This window comes from Podarcis erhardii, assembly GCF_964252035.2.
Source record: "Podarcis erhardii genome assembly, chromosome: 8".
In the NCBI taxonomy this organism is placed as follows: Eukaryota; Metazoa; Chordata; class Lepidosauria; order Squamata; family Lacertidae; genus Podarcis; species Podarcis erhardii.
Window position 1 is genome coordinate 64376543 of NC_138499.1, and position 20110 is coordinate 64396652.

At 41.5% G+C, this 20110-nt stretch overlaps 1 protein-coding gene across 1 annotated transcript in view; it reads left to right on the top strand.

Annotated features, from left to right (window-relative positions):
• Positions 1-20110, top strand: part of LOC309349226 (uncharacterized protein) — a gene marked incomplete at its 5' end in the record, with an annotated part of 141475 nt that overhangs the window by 111899 nt on the left and 9466 nt on the right. The window lies entirely within an intron of this gene.

Consider the following 20110-nt stretch of genomic DNA (forward strand, 5'->3'; position numbering starts at 1 on the left):
TCAGATGTAAGTTCCACTGAGTACAATGGAACTTAGTCCCAGGTAAGTGTCTGTAGGATTGCAGTCTCACTGTGATGCATATCATGGAGTAACCCTAAACATATATGACCTTCATTTGTCAGCATGCCTGAACTGTGGCATTTAATTCCCCATTCATACATCTTCATGTCACATGAAAAGTAGCTAGGTTGTCTACCAGTTCCCAAGGCTGTTACAGGTATCGACACCTTGAACAGTGATGGGGAAGCTGCGACCCTCCTAATGTTTTTGTTGTTTAGTTGTTTAGTCATGTCCGACTCTTCGTGACCCCATGGACCAGAGCACGCCAGGCACTCCTGTCTTCCACTGCCTCCTGCAGTTTGGTCAAACTCATTTTGGTAGCTTCAAGAACACTGTCCAACCATCTCGTCCTCTGTCGTCCCCTTCTCCTTGTGCCCTCAATCTTTCCCAACATCAGGGTCTTTTCCGGGGAGTCTTCTCTTCTCATGAGGTGGCCAAAGTATTGGAGCCTCAGCTTCAGGATCTGTCCTTCCAGTGAGCACTCAGGGCTGATTTCCTTCAGAATGGATAGGTTTGATCTTCTTGCAGTCCATGGGACTCTCAAGAATCTCCTTCAGCACCGTAATTCAAAAGCATCCCATTATCCCAAAATACTGGCAAAGTTGGCTGGGGCTGATAAGTGCTGAAGTCCGTCCAGCAACATTTGGACTGCCACTGCTGCATACTTGGACAGAGAAGGGAAGGACTGAGGCAGTGGTGCAGTCAGGGTGCTGCAAATGCACTGGTGGCGTCAATCCAGTGCTCCTGCTGGCATGTTTGCACCATGCAAAACCTTGCTGCCATCTTGACTTCTCCCCGTCTCCATTCTCATATGCGGTTGCTCCTTGGCTGAAGGGAAGTCAGGCAAGTGCATGCAGCTGGATCCTAAGCACTTTTGTTGGAACTGAATCTCATTTGGTTCCATGGAGTTCCTAGTAAGTCTTATCATATAATTTTCTTGGGAGTAACTTTGTCCAATGAAAACACTGAGATGAACCTGAAAATATCAGTGCCTCAATTCAAAGCATAAGCTCTTCATGTATGCAGAATTTCCAACTCAGTTTCTTTGAAATCCTTGGACGATATGGCTTGAACGTTGCCTCCTCAAAGTTAACAGGACAATTGCTCCTGGAAATGAGACTGATTCAAGAGACTAGGGCCAATTTTCTAATTCTAAAATGATATTATAGCAAACCATAAAAAATTAGCCGGCAGTAATTTTTTTGAAAAGAAAATATATTTGTAATTAGGTTGAACACACAAAATTACTTGGGGGCCTATTATCGACACAATTTTTGGCACTTTACACTAATTTGCATTTATTACTCTCAGGCCAACTTGTTAATATGTTAATAAATAAGTCATTAATATATGTTATTTAATTGCCACCTATTTATTCCTCCTCCATAATGCATTAATTACCTGTTAATAGTTAAGGGCAAAATCCTTGCATTGGAAAGGATCTAATGTTGCCTTCCATCATTCAGTTGCAAGAGATATCCTTGTGATAATCAAGTCCAATAAATTCAATATGGCTTTTCAAGGATTTGGAGAACTTAATAAATGGGTCCTCCAAATCTACTTTGGGCATGTTCCATGCAAGTATCCAGACAGGGTACTAATTTTTCTATTGCATTTTTTCCTCTTTTGCTGCCAATGGTGCACTCCAGCTTTTGTTTAAGGGAGGGAGGGAGGGAGCACACCAGGCTCCTAGCAGTGATATTTGCAGAGAAAAACCGAAACCCTAAAAATAAAGAATGCAATGCTTTGCCAAGTGCAGTCAATCTTTATTTATGGATTTCACCACTTTGCAAAAAGAAATTAGAAAAGGAATGCCATCACAACTGAATAAAGTATTACAAATAATTTAGAATCAAAAATTAAAGCTATGCAAAAATGATGTACAGCAAAAAATATTACCCTTTTTTAAAAAAATAAATCATTTGGTTATTTTCATTTAATTTTTGCAGCAGCGTAGGAAATGTATTTCCTGAATATGCAACCTTATAGAAAAACCATATGATTTTCTTGTTAGCTGAACTAGATGGTTTCCCTTTTCAATCATGGGACATAGGCGTGGGGCAAAGGCATTTTGATTCAAGCAAAGCAACGAAAGTCACACACCAACATGGTGCCAGGCACAATGTAGAGAAGGGTTTGCCCTTTGGGTTCCCTCAAGCATGCTGCCATCTTTGCTATATCCACAGTGACACTCACCCCTTAAAAGTAAGGAAAGGGGGGGCAAGGAAAAGAAAATGAAAACCATGATTATAAACAATCAGCCACTAATATTAGCTTTCATTTCCCTGTGGCCCAGTAATCAGAAAAAGTGAATATCTTTAAGAGGTGGGAGAGTAGCTTTGAGTGGCACCTGGAATTAACTAGACCGGTGTGGCAAAGATCTCTGCCATTAAATTCTTGGTTCAAAATCTACAAACACTTCTCCTTTTTTTTACATTTGTGTATAAGGGAAAATAGAGATTAGGAGAAGAAAATTAAATGCAGGCTGGACAAAAAACAAGATTCGTTTGCCCATAAAACATGTTAGGAAGTTTAAAAAACATTTTAACAGATGTGCACACACAAAGGACTACTTTAATCAATTATCATAATGAAGAATGAATGTTGCCCACCAGTAACCTAATGGAAACAGTCTTGCAGAATGCAGCTGCTGTTTGACTCTGCACAGTCCTATGTTGGTGGCATGATTTCCTATTTTATGAATAATAAGGAAGGGAACAGAATAAAACATGGCTTAAAAATGGGTATATAAAATACTCCAAGCCATTGATTCCTGCATCCCCAGATCAGATGATTGCATGGTAGTATGTCAGTGGAAGAAAAATAAATATGAGTGTGTGTGTGTGAGAGAGAGAGAGAGAGAGAGAGAGCAAGCAACAGCTCTCAGGAGCTGCTCACAGCATCCTTCACTTTGCCACATGATATCCAATACAATGTGCAGCCGTTCCACACTACAAACTCTGGCAAAATGAAATGTCATGGTGAAACAGAACGGGGTTTTGTTTAGGGGGGAAAATTTTGTGAACTTGATGTCGATGGAGATATTTTCATTGCTTGCCACTCATTTAAATTTAAGGAAAACTATGAAAATGTTAGGAACATTTAGGTTTCTAAAATTTGCTGGTGATCCTTGGAAAAAAAAAAGATACTTGAAAATCCATAATGAGCACATTAATTATGTAGAAGCAGTGATGCAGAAGAACCTAATTAATTGTCGTCTTGTCAGTCTTCTGATTCCCATACCTGGAAGGGAGGTGTTAATTTCCACAATACTTAGGCATATATGCAAACTGTCTCACCAGAGCACTTTGAGTGGTGGCAAAGGAGAAACACACTCTTCTGTCATTTTCTCTCTCCTCTGCAGTAATTAATGGGACGTTCTGTTGACATGAGCTAATAGCTTTTGATCAGGGCCTGCCTGTCTGTTGGGCAAATGAAAGATTTGTTCCAGTGGTGGAGGCAGCAAGCATACCTGGGAGAACATGTAGCTGTTGCCAGTGCTGATGCCAAAGGCAGCCAAGCCCAAAGAAGGGGAGACCCATTGATTGCATCTACTGGTCAACAATTATATGCTAAATTGGTCCCCTCCCCCATTTCTGGATTAGAAAGTGAGGCCTGGTGCTGCAGGACTTTGCGAAATGGGGTGCAGATGCATACTCAGATCAAGGTGATAAAAGGATAGGGCCCTGGTGGGACATGGATTTAGAGAAAAATGGGAAGGGGGCAATATATGCTACTGAAGGATGAATAGGTATGAAAGAAAACATTAGTGCAAAGTTACAACAGGAACAGCATGCCAGTAAACTACTCAGTGACAGGCTTCAGGGAATCCGATCCCTCCCACAGTAGGAAGTCGATAACAAGAAGAGTTCTTACCAAGTCTTTTATTCAATATTCACAGATAGAGGCTTTGAAAAGTGCCTCTCCATTGCAGTAATGGCATTGCTCTGAGTAATCTCCTTCACCACTTGGCTGCGTAAGGCCCTTTGTCTGTTTGCTTTCTGCTCTCTCACTGGTCCTAGAAGAAGGGAGGGGTCTGGAATGCTTTCTAATGATAACGTGTCAGCCAGCAGTTCTGGCTCTGCTGCTTCCCCCTCCTCTCTTTCCATTATCTCCCAGCTTTGTCCTTTTTCTGTCTCAGAGTCATGACCTTCTGCAAACCACCATTGTAATTATACTGTCCTTCTCTTCTTAGGAAGGTTCAGGAGAAGGGGGGGGGGTGGCCTCCACCATTCCTCTTCAGTCCAGTCCCTGACACACGGGATGATTCACCTATTTGGGCTGCATGAGGTGTGACTTGTACCCAGTGGCTACTCATTCCATTCCATTTCTCAAGGTTGAATTAGATATGTATGACAGAAGGAAACCTGAGGGAGATGACATGCATAGAAACACGACATATTAAAGGCTTTGATCATGCCCCCTTCATGCTGGAATATAAGAGTTCAGGCGATCCCTGAGGTATCCCAGAGCTAAGTTGTTCAGGGCTTTGTAAATCAATACAGGACCCTTGAACCTGGCTTGGTAGCAGATGGGCCGCCAGTGCAGCTGTTTTGGTGTCTCATATTCTTGATCAGAAACTCCCATTGGCAATCTGGTTTCAGCATTCTGCACCAGCTGGAGCTTCCAAACCAAGCCAAAGGGCAGCTCCACATAGAGTGTGTTACAGATATCTAGCCTCAAGGTAACCAATGCATGGACTACAGCACTACAGCAGGGCTGGCCTAAGACATTTTAGCACCTGAGGTGAACCACAAAATGGCACCCCCTCCATGCCAAAGAAGAAGGAATGAGTGAAGTTCTGCATCAGGCACAAGGGAGCAATAAAGATTGACATCAGAATCTGCTGCCGTTGTGGCTCCTGGTGCCTGAAGCAGTTGTCTCACCTTGACTCATGAGTGGGCCAGCCTTGGACTACAGTCAGGCTATCCCTGTCTAGGAATGGTCATAGTTGGCAAACCAGACAAAGCTGGTAAAAGGCACTCCTGGCCATAGAGGACTTTTGGGCCCCTATTGATAAAGTATCCAAGAGTGCCCCCAAACTATGCCCTTGCTGCTTCAAAGGGAGTGCAATCAGAACAGGTGACTTGCCAATTTCCCAAACATGCGAACAACCACCTACTCAAAGAGCCTCGATCTCCCCAGGATTAAAACACAGTTTATTGGACCTCACCCAGTCCACCACTGCATCCAGGCACCAGTTCTCATAGGTCATGTTTTTGATTTTGAGTATCTTCTTCACGATGAGCTACTGTTCTTCCCAGGCTTTAAGATGTGCTAATAAAGTCCTGCTCTGAATTTCAGTGCTTACTGACTTTAGGTTGATTTATTATTATCATTATTATTTAAATAATTTTATTAAGTACAAATTAAAAAAAATACATATTCACAGCAAAAGAAAATACAAAAGAAAGAGAAAATACATCTAACCAAGGAAAAACAATTAGAGAAAGTTTTGTCTCTTTTCATATTTACAGTTATTTATACCTCTATAAAATGCTGTTTACAATAAAGCAGTGAAATGAAAGATAAGATATCAGGGGGAAAGAAAAAAAAGAACAAAGAAATAATAAAGAAGTGAAAGAAAAAGATCATTTTAGGTTGATTTAAAAAATGAACAGGCCTTTTAGTGTGTGAGCTTCAGAATGATGGAATTCCCTTCTCTCATAGTGTTGGATAGCATGCTCTTTTTCTTTTTCTTTTTCCTTCCTTGTTTAAGAAAGAAAAACACATATGTTTAGGCTGTGGGTGTACAAGCACCCAACAGCTTGACCTGAGAGTGAATCCAGCCTTTCATGTGCTTTGAAAGTTAAGATAGCTGTGCCAGCAGGACGATTCTGCCAACATATTTTCCTACTGGGATTTATGGAGTGGGGATGAAGTAGAAGAATCACTATGATCCCTAGTGGTAAAAGATGTTGCCAGCATCACCACACTAATAGCATCTTCTTCACTTTCCAGAATATTGAATGGGAAGGAGAGATGCCTGCTTGCTTCTCCATCATAAGCTCTAAGACACATTCCCCCTCCCCCCCGTTGGGAATGGGATGGGATGGGATATAAAGGTCAGTGGAAGCGAAGGGTTGTGCAAGTAGAATTGAAGTAGGGAGCCCACTCAAAATAAACTACACATGTCTTGATTCTGCTCAAAAGAATTACAGCAAGGCTGCTCAAATTAGTTTAGGCACACTTTTGGAAAAACATACCCCTTTTATATTTATGTCTAGCCTTTGTGAGCTTGAGTTGTTAGTGTTAATTATTGTGGATTTCAGCACTGCTATCCTAATAGCTTTTCTGAACTGTTTAGCCACCTTGAGAACCGTTGGTTGAATGGTGGTCTAGAAATAAATAAATGGGTTTCTGGTCTTGTATGAAGACCACTTGTGATCATGGACAAACCTTGAAAATCTGCATTGAAAAACATTTAGTCACAATTCTTCTTTAGTCACAATTTTTTTCAGGTGTGCCTGCCATCAGATGCTTGGAAGAAATAGCTCAGTGAAAATCAGGGTTTTGCTATAGAAAACAATCCATTGCATTTTCTCTCAGGGTGGGGCACTGAACACATTTCATCCAATATCATCTTACTTACATTAATATTTGATTCATAGGCATCCTGTCCACAGAGATTAATTAGCAAGCAGGTCTGAAGTGTGCAAGTGAAAATATGATAATTAGTTTTCTGACAATGCTAACATTTCAACACTTCAGATTGCGTGATGGTTTTGCATTTAAGGAAAGCAAGCAAATCCCTCCCCAAGCAGACTTCTGTTGGTTTGACATATACAGTGGTATCTCGGTTTATGAACTTAATCCATTCCGGAAGTCCGTTCTTAAACCGAAACCGTTCTTAAACCAAGGCACACTTTCCCTAATGAGGCTTCCTGCCACAGGTGCCCTTTCACCATTCATATTCCATTCTTAGACTGAGGTAAAGTTCGCAAAACCTCTGGTTTTGCGGAGTTTGTAAACCGAATCGTTCGTAAATAGGGCTGTTCTTAAACTGAGGTACCCCTGAAGACATGGAGGCTCAGTCTGGCAGGGACACCTCCTAGGCAAGCCCCATTGAAGAAGAAGAAATGCTCCTCAGTAATTGTGCTCATAGTCAATAATAACTTTCTTAGGTCTAATAATGTTCTTCTTTAAGGCTGCAACCCTGTGCATATCTACATGGGAATAAGACCACTGAACATGGTGAGACTTACTTCCAAGTAAACTTGCTTAGGGATCATGTAATATTATAATTCCGTATATTATTTTCTCTCCTTTCTGTACTAATCTCCAGTAAACAGGGAAATCCCTCAGGATATTTTCTGTTTTAAACAAAATATTGCTGGAGCTTTAGAATCTAAATATAAAAATAGCTAGTCTCCCACTTTTAATAGATGCAACTTTTGGGATTGATTGTTCTAGCAACCGAAAAGCCAGTCCAGGGTCCATTAGGTCAATGGTTCAAGTATTACATCATGGACTATTATAATTTAATATATTACATTGTTTCCCTTCTGTGTGACAAAACACCAATGAACAATTATTAAATCCCTTAGGATATTTTGTTTCTATTTGTTTCACCAATGTTTTAAACACTTTGGAATCCTTATATAAAGATAGCTAATGCATATGTGTTTCTGCACATGCCAATCTATCATAAAGAATGCTTGGAATCATGCCTTGCCTGCCTTTTCAGAACCTGAGTTGGTAACAGAACAACCAGAATCTCTTAAATTCGATCAAAGACCCAAAGAGAAGCATATCGTGGGTCTTAAGAATTCCACCACGTTCTTTGAAAGACAACTGGTACTAGAACCACTTGTTATTTATTTCCATTAATGAATCACATCCTGTAAATCTCAAAGTGATACTCACACACATGTTCAAATGCAATTCAGATAAATTTGAGATTAAAAAATCTCGCTAAAGGCTTGATGAAAAAGAAGGTACTCAATAGTTGTCAAAAAGGCAATCTAGATGGAACTTATTTGATCTGTAATGGGAGGGAGTTCCAAAGGTACGATTCCTACAGGCTTTCTGAAAAGTTGCTACCTGAAAGAGTGTGGTGTTTAGCTGAACCATTAGAAACAAGATCGTAAAAAGAGGAATATTTAGCTCCCTCTGAGTTATAGCTATTTCCTGATGAGGTTGAGGACAACTGTTCATCTCCTTTAAAATGTTTTGGCCATAATACAGGATGGCATCATAAATAGATTGAGCAAGCTGCAAAGTAAATTATTTGAGAGTTTGGAACAGGCAACTCTAAAATCCAGTGAATCCCAAATTCTTGAATTTAAACAGATTTAGGGCCGTTGAAGTAAATCAGAATGCATACTAGCATTCCAGGCAAATGGGGTTATGGATTGGGCTGTCAGAAGCTTTGGAAAATATTAGCCATGTACAAAGCAGCATTAGTGATATACACAGCAGCATTTAACTGAATGATCTGGAGCACATTCTAAGTTTTCAGATAGCTAGATGTTTTCAATAAACAGAAATGCTGATTAACTGAGATGGGAGAAATAGAGAAGGATGGGCGGCAAAAGCCAAATTCAGATAATGATTAGACATCCAAGATCGAGATTTGCATAAAAGAATAATTTGTAGAAAAGTGAAATATTCATTTGAAGTGAAAGGCATGAGGAATTCTGTTTGTTTGCAAAAATAAAGACAGCTCCAGGAATGTGTATTGTCCATAAGAATGAGTGAATTTGTCAGTTTCAATTGCTCTAAGTTTTTCATTTTTCTAATCTTAAATTCAGTTCTCCACATTTCACAGTTTGTGATTTTTTAAGAGTTCTTGTTTTTTTTAAATGTGTGAATTTCTTTTAATGCACACATTTTATATGCAATTTTACATACACACACACAGCAATTTCACCTGATATAATGCATCTCTGTTATTTTCACCAATGTATGCATTTTTAATGGATATCTTACTCTGGAATATGCATTTTTCACCTATTACTTGGATCAAGAGCTACTTTGCAAAATTTGGAGAAGTGCGGATTTCAAAGGAGAACTGTCTTTCTGTTTACATAATGTTTCAGAAAGTATGAATTAGGCAGTTTGGCCTTTAAATGCAAATTAAATCCCCCATCCCACTTTGATTTCCACTCCTTCATTATAGTCCTTCATTCAAAGATGAGAGTATGAAGCAAAAAGAGAGGGTCACTTTGTAATAATGAAAAGTCACATTAGGATTTTAGCTTCCAGTTTCAACCTTATCTTTTAGCCTGCTTAACCATTGCATTAGACTGCATTTGTTCTTTTGACAATTTCACCATGACAATATTTCAGAGGAAGTTACCTGGGTAAGCAAGCTCCCATATTTGTATTGAAACAAGCAAGGAGAATACACAGTGTAAGATCTCATTCAGGAGCATTATTCAGATTAGTGACTACATTCCACGCGCCTTGCCTTGCAGCTGTCCAAAGGGTTAGGTGGGCTTAACATGAGTCTGCAGGTTTTGTCTGTGGTCTGGTTTTAATGAACCTTGAAAAAGTTGCCTGAGGTTGGTAGGTCCCCTGACAAATATTAAACAGCTGGAATAAACAAGCTGTTCTACTCAAATGCATAAAACACCCCACATTTTGTTCTGCAAGAAAAATAAAACAAGCAAGGGGTGATACACTTTATTCTGACAGGCTTGGCAGTAAATTCAAAGTAGAACTCCTGCCTTTCCAGGGCAGGAAAACTTTCACTCAAAGCTCATCAGCTTCATTTAAATGAATGAATGAATTGAATTGGTACCATTCCCCTTTAATTTACCTTGTTCCTAGACAGTTTAATAAAGGCATTAGACTATGGCAAATGGAGTGCAGTTCTGTGTAGGTTGCCTCAGAAGTAAGTCCATTGTGTTTAATGAGGCTTCCTCCTTAGCTAAGTGTGCCTAGACTGGCAGCCTTAGCCTGCAACCCTGAACATTATTAAGGACCCCTGACCATTAGGTCCAGTCGTGGCTGACCCTGGGGTTGCGGCGCTCATCTCGCTTTATTGGCCAAGGGAGCCGGTGTACAGCTTCCAGGTCATGTGGCCAGCATGACTAAGCCGCTTCTGGCAAACCAGACCAGCGCACGGAAACGCCGTTTACCTTCCCGCTGGAGCGGTACCTATTTATCTACTTGCACTTTGACGTGCTTTCAAACTGCTAGGTTGGCAGGAGCAGGGACTGAGCAATGGAAGCTCACCCCATCACGGGGATTTGAACTGCCGACCTTCTGATCGGCAAGTCCTAGGCTCTGTGGTTTAACCCACAGCACCACCCGCGTCCTGAACATTATTAATAGAGATTAAATCCCGCTGGGTTCTGTGGGATTCACTTTGGTACAAACATGCCATCTATTTCAATGTCATCTAGTCCAACCCCCTGCGATGCAGGCATCTCAGCTAAAGCAGCCATGACAGATGACCATCCAACCTCTGCTTAAAAACCTCCAGGGAAGGAGAATCCACAACCTCCTGAGGAAGACCGATCCACTGTCAAACTCTTACTGCCCTTACTGTCGGAAAGTTCTTCATGAGGTTTAGTTGGAATCTCCTTTCTTGTAACTTGAAGCCACTGGTTCAAGCACTAGCCCCCAGAGCAGGAGAAAACAAACTTGCTCCAACTTCCATAGGACAGCCCTGCAAATGAGATTTGGTGAGCTTTATGGAAGGGCTTAGAGTTGATTCAGAACTGTAGGCCACCCGCTTTCTTCTTGACCAGGCTGTTAAATGCTTGTAGTCAACTGGTTACATCTGGATTCTACCACAGTTCCAAAACTGGGTAAGGAATGTGTATATATCAGGCATCCCCAAACTCGGCCCTCCAACTGTTTTGGGATTACAACTCCCACCATCCCTAGCTAACAGGATCAGTGGTCAGGAATGATGGGAATTGTAGTTCCAAAACAGCAAGAGGGCTGAGTTTGGGGATGCCTGGTATACATTATATGTGTGTATGCATGTACCTGTTACCTTTATATTGTGCCATTCCTCCAAAGAGCTCAAGGCAGAATACATTCTGCCTTCTCATCTTATTCCCAAAAACAACCCTATGAAGTTGGTCAGGCTGAGGCCCAAGGCCTTTCCAGCCTTCACATTCTAAACACTATGCCAAACTTGCTGTGACAAAAAGCTTTATGAAAAGGAATGGAAAGAACCATTTCGGAAACAATTGTGTGAATCAGATATCCATGAACATTGTCCCGCATATGTGATGCCTTTGTTTGAGAAGACAAAATGGTGAAGCTGAGGGGGATATGCAAGTGAAAACCTTTTTCTTCACCCCTCCACAAACATGGTTTCCCCTTGAGCTTTGGGTCCTCAGTTTGTTCCTATCTGTTCCCTCAATTCCCTCCCCCCCTATTATTTTCCACATTTCAGCCCCCTTCCTGAACACATGCCATCGATCAAGGGTCTTGTTAGCAAGCCCAGCAACTAGTGTGGTGTGCATACTTGTAAATTACCCCAGGAGTTAATTAAGGTCTAGTTTTCCCATCACTGTAGCCTCCACAGCACTTGAGCCCATGTAGTTTGTGAATGTTTCGTATAAGAGTCTCAAACAATTAACACTTGAAGTTATGCCTTTTGCCTTCTTTAGCTCCGCGGCTATGGTTTGGTTCTCCAGTGGATGCCCAGATGCAAACGTTAACAGTTACATTGGATTATGTTACTAGGATCACACCTAGGGGTGAAAGACCCTCATAAATCCTCACTCCTGCAAGCCTGAGATTGATTAAAAGGATCTGTCTTGAAGTGATTTTCAGTTCCTTCCTGAATTTGCTAGCCCCTTTCCAAAATCAAGCCAACGTACCAACAACCGCTTTAATAGGACACCTTGAATAAACGGTACAAGTAGGAGAAGCTGTGCATGAATAATTACCGGCTAAAAGAATATTATTCAAATTCATGCAACTGGTAAGGAAAGATATTCATCAGTAAGAGGTTTTTTTTAAAAAAAACTTTGCTTTTATGACTCCTGTCGCTGCAACATATCTAACGGCATTTTTGCTTGCCAAAGCTGACACTAATTTGTTTGTACCAATTGCAGGCAATGTACAGGCCAAGGAAATAAGCATGTATATAGGCAACTCTTGGTTTAGACACGACTGATTGATGTGCTAACGCACACACATGCATGGCGCCAAACCTCAAAATGCCCCCCAAAGTCACTAAAAAACCACTAAGTCATCACTGAAAGGGTGGGATGGGGGCAGAACAGAGGTGGGGTGGAACACTTTTCATGGGCTGTGCCAACAGGCACAGGGTCTAGAATGTAAGGTAAAGGGACCCCTGACCATTAGGTCCAGTCGTGGCCGACTCTGGGGTTGCGGCGCTCATCTCGCTTTATTGGCTGAGGGAGCCGGCGTACAGCTTCTGGGTCATGTGGCCAGCATGACTAAGCCGCGAACCAGAGGAGTGCATGGAAATGCCATTTACCTTCCCGCCGGAGTGGTACCTATTTATCTACTTGCACTTCGATGTGCTTTCGAACTGCTGGGTTGGCAGAAGCAGGGACCGAGCAACGGGAGCTCACCCCGTCGCGGGGATTCGAACCGCTAACCTTCTGATTGGCAAGTCCTAGGCTCTGTGGTTTAACCCACAGTGCTACCTGTGTCCCATGGTGGAGAATGTAACCCCTGTGCAAAACAAGGATCGCCTGTATTTGTTGTCATTGGTGCAGCTAGGGCTGTTTTAGCCATGCTATGGCCCCTGCCATACCTGTGTGGGACAGGTAAATATTCAACTAGGCCAAAGCGGATTTTCAGGCACTAGGTTGTCAGGGATTGCAAAGTGCCATGCAGCTACTGAGTCTTGAAGATCAGATGGCCATGCATGTGGGCAGAAACAGCTCACCTGCCATCATTGTGACAGCAGGTGATTGACAGATGGAGGCTTTATGTTAGATGCTTATTTAAGAATGGTTGTTTTTAGAAGTGTCCTTTGATTTCATATATTTTAACATACGGAAACTTTGAGTTAGAAGTGAAAACTGCATGCAAGGAAAAAACTGGTACTGACTAAAAGAAATAGCTTCAAAACAGAGAGCCTGGTGAGCAAAATTTGAAGGAATTCCATTTTGCTTTTGAGAGGGTTATATATCTCACAGAACATTGATCCACGGGCAAAAGGTCCACGCCTTCCCTCGCATTGCAGTTGATCTCCCACATTTTAATTAATCCTGCAAAATGAAATTGCACTTTTCTACAGGAATTGGCTGCTGTTCTTCCTTCTTTTTCTAATCTCCCCCTCTTTATGTTCAAAGCCAGGTGTCCAAATAGCATGGCCAAGGAAAGATCTGTGATGAATCAGCTCTGAAAACCGCAAGATGACACATTGTGAGGCCATTTCCCCCCAATAGCTAGCACCCACAATGTCCTGACATTGATTGAACCATTGTAGCTGAGTTCAGGCAGTAGAGCCGCTGGGTTGATAATGATTTCGATGGAGAGCAGAGGCACAAAGAGATGTATTTGGATTCAGTTGCCCTCTGAATTCTTGTTGTTGGTTGCTGTTGCTGTTCATCTCCAATTTTTCAAATGAATTGTAAACGTTACCCATTGGATAAATACTGTGCCGCCACAGCGTGTCCAAAGTTTGTGAATCTTGATTAAGAAAGAATTAAGAAAGAATGCTCAAAAGAGGCATAGGCAAACTCGGCCCTCCAGATGTTTTGGGACTACAACTCCCATCATCCCTAACTAACAGGACCAGTGGTCAGGGATGATGGGAGTTGTAGTCCCAAAACATATAGAGGGCCGAGTTTGCCTATGCCTGCTCCATAATTACATTGTAATGAGGAGTGGTGGAGGCACACACCTGGCAGTGGTGTCACTGCTGCCTAGCAGAATGGGGATGGACGAGTCAAAACAGCATTACCTGTTAGGAAGCAGCCTTACACCATATCAGTTTATTGTCCATCTAGCCTAATATTGTCTTCTCCGACTGGCAGCAGCTCTCCGGGGTCTTAGCATAGACCTTTCTTATTACCTCCTACCTGATCCTTTTGAGCTGTATATGTCTCCTTTATAATCCACCCCTAATTTCCCAGTTGTGCATGGATCGACCCGAGTTATTCAGCTCTTCTTTCTGCATTCACTTCCAGTGCTTGAACCGCAGACTTAGAATGCAAACCAGCATTGCTCGCCTTTTGAGTCAAGAGGGAGGGGTGCAGTGTGATGGGCACCTGCCGAGCTAAGGATTGGAGATGAATAGAGCCCATATTGATTTGGGTATAATGGAGTGTATAAGAAAAATGGACCAGTTTTGTCTCAGGTATTTTCCTGGGGTATTAAATTGGTGGATTAGTTGCAAACAGCAGTCCTGATAAAGTCTCCTGTCCATCTTGATGGTTGGGCCTTTCTATTAAAATGACACATAAATAACCTATTATGTCCCCCACCCTCGGAAATTCAAATGCACCTGTCAACTTGATAAAGTGCTTGCCTGGAGGGAAGCATTGTTTACATTTTCACTCCATTCTTCCCCAAAAATAAATAAAAATAAATTAAAAATGGGGTAGATTCTAATTATTTTTCCTACTGTAAATTAATGCTGACTATGATGCTTAGCAACTCTCTTTATTGTTATATCTTTGGGAAAGTTACATAATAGAACTGATCCATCATGTATTATGCAACAAGCATTTTATGACAGGCTTCCTTGGGATCTTATTTTGCCACTCTTCATAAATAATCACTTTTGTTTCCTTCTTCTCCAGCAGCTGGAGGAGACTCTGTTGGCTGGTGGCTCAGAATGGGTTTTGTTTCCAGTGGGAAATGGAATTCACAGACATTTACCAGCCAGTGATCTTTTGCTGTCTTGTATAGAGTCATTACTGAAGAAGAAGAAGAAGAAGAGTTTGGATTTGATATCCCGCCTTTCACTCCCTTTAAGGAGTCTCAAAGCGGCTAACATTCTCCTTTGCCTTCCTCCCCCACAACAAGCACTCTGTGAGGTGAGTGGGGCTGAGAGACTTCAGAGAAGTGCGACTGGCCCAAGGTCACCCAGCAGCTGCATGTGGAGGAGCGGAGACGCGAACCCGGTTCCCCAGATTACGAGACTACCGCTCTTAACCACTACACCACACTGGCTCTCTAATAAAGGGCATTGCTCTAACAGGCAGTTAGTTAGAATAATGCTAGAACAGTTATGTGTGTGTGTTTCCCTGCAAATCAAGCATATTGAATACAGAGATAACATTTTCTCCCCTCCAGCGTATATTGGAGATAGCAGTTGCAAAGTGGATAAAGCAGTTTAGACTCAGAAAGCACAAACAGACTCACCTCATTCACAAAACCTAAAGGTACTCTTGCGGCAAATTTTGCTGTCTGTATTAGCACAAATGGGCATATTACTATGGCTTCACTTAGCAGGCTAAAAGGAAGTCAGGGTCTTCACAAAAGGATATTCCGTACCCTCCAACATTTCTCCAATGAAAATAGGGATTTCCTATATTATTATTATTATTATTATTATTATTATTATTATTATTATTATTAATTACCCCACCCATCTGACTAGGTTGCCCCAGCCACTCTGGGGGGCTTCCAACACATATAAAAACATAATTAAACATTAAACATTTTTTAAAAAAATTTCTCTACACAGGGCTGCTTTCAGATGTCTTCTAAAATTTGCATAGTTACTTATCTCCTTGGCTTGGAGTCGCATCCATACTCTCCAGCATGAAAATACGGACATCCTACCATACCCTCCAATTTTTTTCCGCTGAAAATAGGGACGTCCTAAGGAAAAGTGAGACATTCCAAGATCAAATCAGAAACTGAGACAGCTTCTGTAATTCAGGGACCGTCCCTGGAAAATAAGGACACTTGGAGGGTCTAATATTCCTGGTTTATGGATGGTTTCTTAATAGCCTGAAAATCTTACTTCTTGGTTTTTTAGAATGTGGCATTGATCAAAGCTGGTAGGGCAGGGAAATATTTGGGCTCAGTGTGAATTTGGACACTGGTCAAGTCCTGCTTAAAAAAAATTTTTTTTAGAGTTTTTTAGAGTTCTTTGAGAGTGTATGGATAAGGGTGAGCCCATCAACATGGTGTACTTAGGCTTTCAGAAAGGTTTTGAGACAATCTCCCACCCAATATTTGTGAGTAACCTTAGCAGTCACTGGATAAGGGGAGAGGGTAAGTGGTAAAAGAATGAGAAACAGTGGAGGAATAAAAGGACAGTTCTAACAGCGCAGTGGTGTAAGAAGTGGGATTCCTCAAGGATCACTCTTAGAAATTGTACTTTTTAACTTGTTCATAAATAACCTGGTGTTGGGGTGGAGGGGTGAGCAATGAAGTGGGATATAGGGAAATTCAGGATAGACAAAAGGAAATGTTTCTTCACACAGCACATAGTTGAAGAATGGAACTGAGTACACAAATTGCAAAAGCTCATTTGCCCTGCATCACGCACCACCCACATTTCGTAATTTTAGGCCCTCATTAGTGAGGTTGTACTTCTGATCCTTGGGAATGTGACTGAAACGTTTAAAGTTGCGAATAAATAAATATTATCAAATAAGCACACATTTTTATTTGCCTGTGGCTAAACCTGAGAGCTTGGAACCTGCAGAGAAATTTCCTGCAGAAAAATTGTGCCGTTTCTCAGATATATGTGTGCTGTTTGCATGAGTACCTATCTGTAGTGAGTAGAAGGGATTCAAATGCTGAACTCTTGCTTGGGATTGATAAAGGTATCTGGCAATACACGATTTATTTATTTCACACAGGGAAATGTTTTCCCTGCCCTTCAAATAAGTTCCCAAGGTGACTAAGTCAAGCGAATCCAGAATAAGTAGCATCAGGAAGCTCATTTGCTCAAAGCCACCATGTTCTGCTTTTTATGCTTCAAGGGGAAATACAGTCGTACCTTCCAGTTCTTGAATGTTTTTCAGAAGCCAAACATCCAGTGCAGTTTCCACTTGAGTGCAGGAAGCTCCTGCAGCCAATCAGAAGCTGTGCCTCGGTTTTTGAACAGTTTTGGGAGTCAAATGGACTGCTGGAATGGATGAAATTCAAAAACCAAGGTTCCACTGTAAGTGGATCTTGGCTTTGAGACCAAGTGGAGCAACAATGGAGAAGGGATGTGTGGCCAGAGAACACTATTCTGCCACCATATGGTAGCTTCCCCTTGGTTTAAACCTTGATTGAACACCTTAGTTTAAAAGGTCATATGGTGCGTGTGGAAATTTCAGGTGGTCTGGAAAGAATCTAGTAAACTAGGACAAAGAGCACTTGAAGGCTTCCCACCAAAACTCTCTCTTGGAATGGAGAAGGGAACCTACTTTCTACTCTGCCATAGGACCTTCTGAAACTGCTAAATGCTCTCTTGTTTTTAGCATGCATGGAATGAAATCTCCCAACCTTTTATGTACAGTGGTACCTCAGGTTAAGTACTTAATTCGTTCCGGAGGGCCGTTCTTAACCTGAAACTGTTCTTAACCTGAAGACCACTTTAGCTAATGGGGCCTCCTGCTGCTGCCGCACTGCCAGAGCACGATTTCTCTTCTCATCCTGAAGCAAAGTTCTTAACCTGAGGTACTGTAACTCGAAGCGTATGTAACCTGAGGTACCACTGTATTCCCTAAATGACTCCCCCCCCCCCATCATGAAGGAAACAATGACTACCAAAATGTTGTTGGTGTGGGAAAATGCATCACATTCGGGAGCTGAAATTTAAATCCATGTGAGGCTTGCTAAAGAATGTGGGCAGGTTGACATTTACGATCCTTTCTCTCACCTCTTCCCTCACAAATTGGCACAGAGCTGAGAAGAGAAGATTTGCACTAGAAAGCCCCATTCGAGTGTTATCTTGGTGTTCATTCCTTGTAATATTTTGCAATTATAACAACTTAAATCAACTGCAAGTGCATTCACATCAGGCTTAATTTCAGGCTGAACTGCTGCAGAGCAATTAAAAGCATCATGCTTCTGTTTTAATTAAACAACCCTGTGAAATATTCAGCGTTTTGAACCTGTTCTGGCCTGCCTCTTATCACCGAATTATTGCCCTTAATTTGTTTTTCTGCTGAAAGATGGATTTCACTTTAGGATTACGGGATGCTGTACTGGCATTTTGTGGTCTCTTGTCAGCTCTTGTGAATCTAGATCATAGCTGTCTTCAATGCCTCTGACGTGTCCTATATGCACTGTCTCTTGACTAGTCTGTCTCAGCAGATTTATGAAGCCACATTTGGCCTATAAGGAGATGAATGGACGTTTTTGATTAACTTCACGACAGAGATTTCAGATGACAGCAGAGTCTTCTGCTTGGCACTTACTTCAGGTTATTCAGGGCACATTAGAGATAAAGCATTCTACTCCTTAACAGATATGCATTCTGAATTATTCAATACTGAATGGACATATCACTTTAAAGATATTCCAAAAGACACATTTCTCGGTTTACAGTGGATTTCATACTCCTGTTTAGAAAAGGAAGGTGGTTTGAAATGCATAGTTGTGCCCTTTCTGGGAAATAAATATTTTCTTCTTCTTCCTACCTATTCTGCAGCTGCAAGGATATTCACAATGTAAGCCTATGCAGGTCTGCTAAGTAAATCCTATTGAGTTCAATGGGGCTTGCTCTTATGCAGGAATGTGTGTGATCTCAACCTATGGACTACACAGTTAAAGCAGTACCATACTACTTAAAACAATAATGGCTTCTCCCAAAGAATCAATCCCTTTCTGGTGAGGGAACAGTTAGGAAATGGGGCCTGAGGAGAGGAAGCATTGTTGGGAAGGGGATGTGACTTGGGGAGAGTCACATGAGACAGATAGATAGGCCATAGGGTGTTGCATTTGGCCCTCATGCCTGAGGCTCCCTACCCCTCCTCTAGGCAAACTACTCTTACTCTTCCATCTCCAATATAGGGATAACACCATATTGGCCCAAATATAAGCTGCACCTGAATATAAGCCACACCTTTAAAATTGGAGGGGGAGAGAGAAAAAAAGAAATAATACCCAAATGCTGTTGTTGTTGTTTAGTCATGTCTGACTCTTTGTGACCCCATGGACCAGTGCACGCCAGGCACTCCTGTCTTCCACGGCCTCCCACAGTTTGGTCAAACTCATGTTGGTAGCTTCGAATATACCCGAATATAAGCCACTCCAATTCTTACTGCTTCTGGCTGCATACTGGGCAGGGGGTGGGAAGCCGCACTGTGTTGCCAACAGCCTTTCCCCTTCCTTGCTCTCTCCCTTCCCAGCCTTGGGGGAGAGGATGGGGGACTACGCACAGGGCTGCCACCACTTTGCCATGCTCCTGGTGCTGTTTGCCCCATGCTCCTGGTTGCATACCGTAAGGTCGCGAATATAAGCCACACTTTAACTTTTCATGGTTGGAATTTGGGGGAAAAGTGAGACTTATATTCAGGCCAATATGGCAATACTAGGTTGCTTCCAAGGGTTGTTGTAAAGAGTGCAACAACAGAATGCTCAGTAATATCATTACATATAATTGAGTGGGCAAAATGGATATCCCAAAATGCACTTCAAGTGAAATGTATATTTAGAAACCAGAGCTTCAAGGTTATATTTTTAACCACAATTTCCAAAAATCTGAAACATTATCACTAACAGATTTGTATGCATCATGTCTTCAAAGTCCAACTATCAGAGCAAAGTGGGCAATTTCCGTTCTTATGCTTGGTACTTTGAGAAATAAAGTTTGGCAGCCTTAGAAACCGAGATCCTGCAAGTTTTCTGATTGCTCATATGCAAAGCTGATTATTAGATTTACAGCTTTGCTAAAATGATCACATTTCAATTCCCTGCTGTAATGTATTTCAGCATTAAAACACAGCTAGGCAACTTGTATTAACTTCAAAAATAAATAAATAAATAAATAAATGAGATGCCTGACTCCAGTCAATCTATAATGTTTGCTAATGTTGTATATCACATTTATTTATTTGCCTTGACAGGCATGTATACTTTGCAATTTCAAGTATAATGAATATGATTAATTTTGCCTGTGGTATGTCTTTTGTAGGATGAATCTTATTGATCTGAGTTTCTTTTAAAAATTAAATTAATTTGAATAAGGTAAAATAGCTGA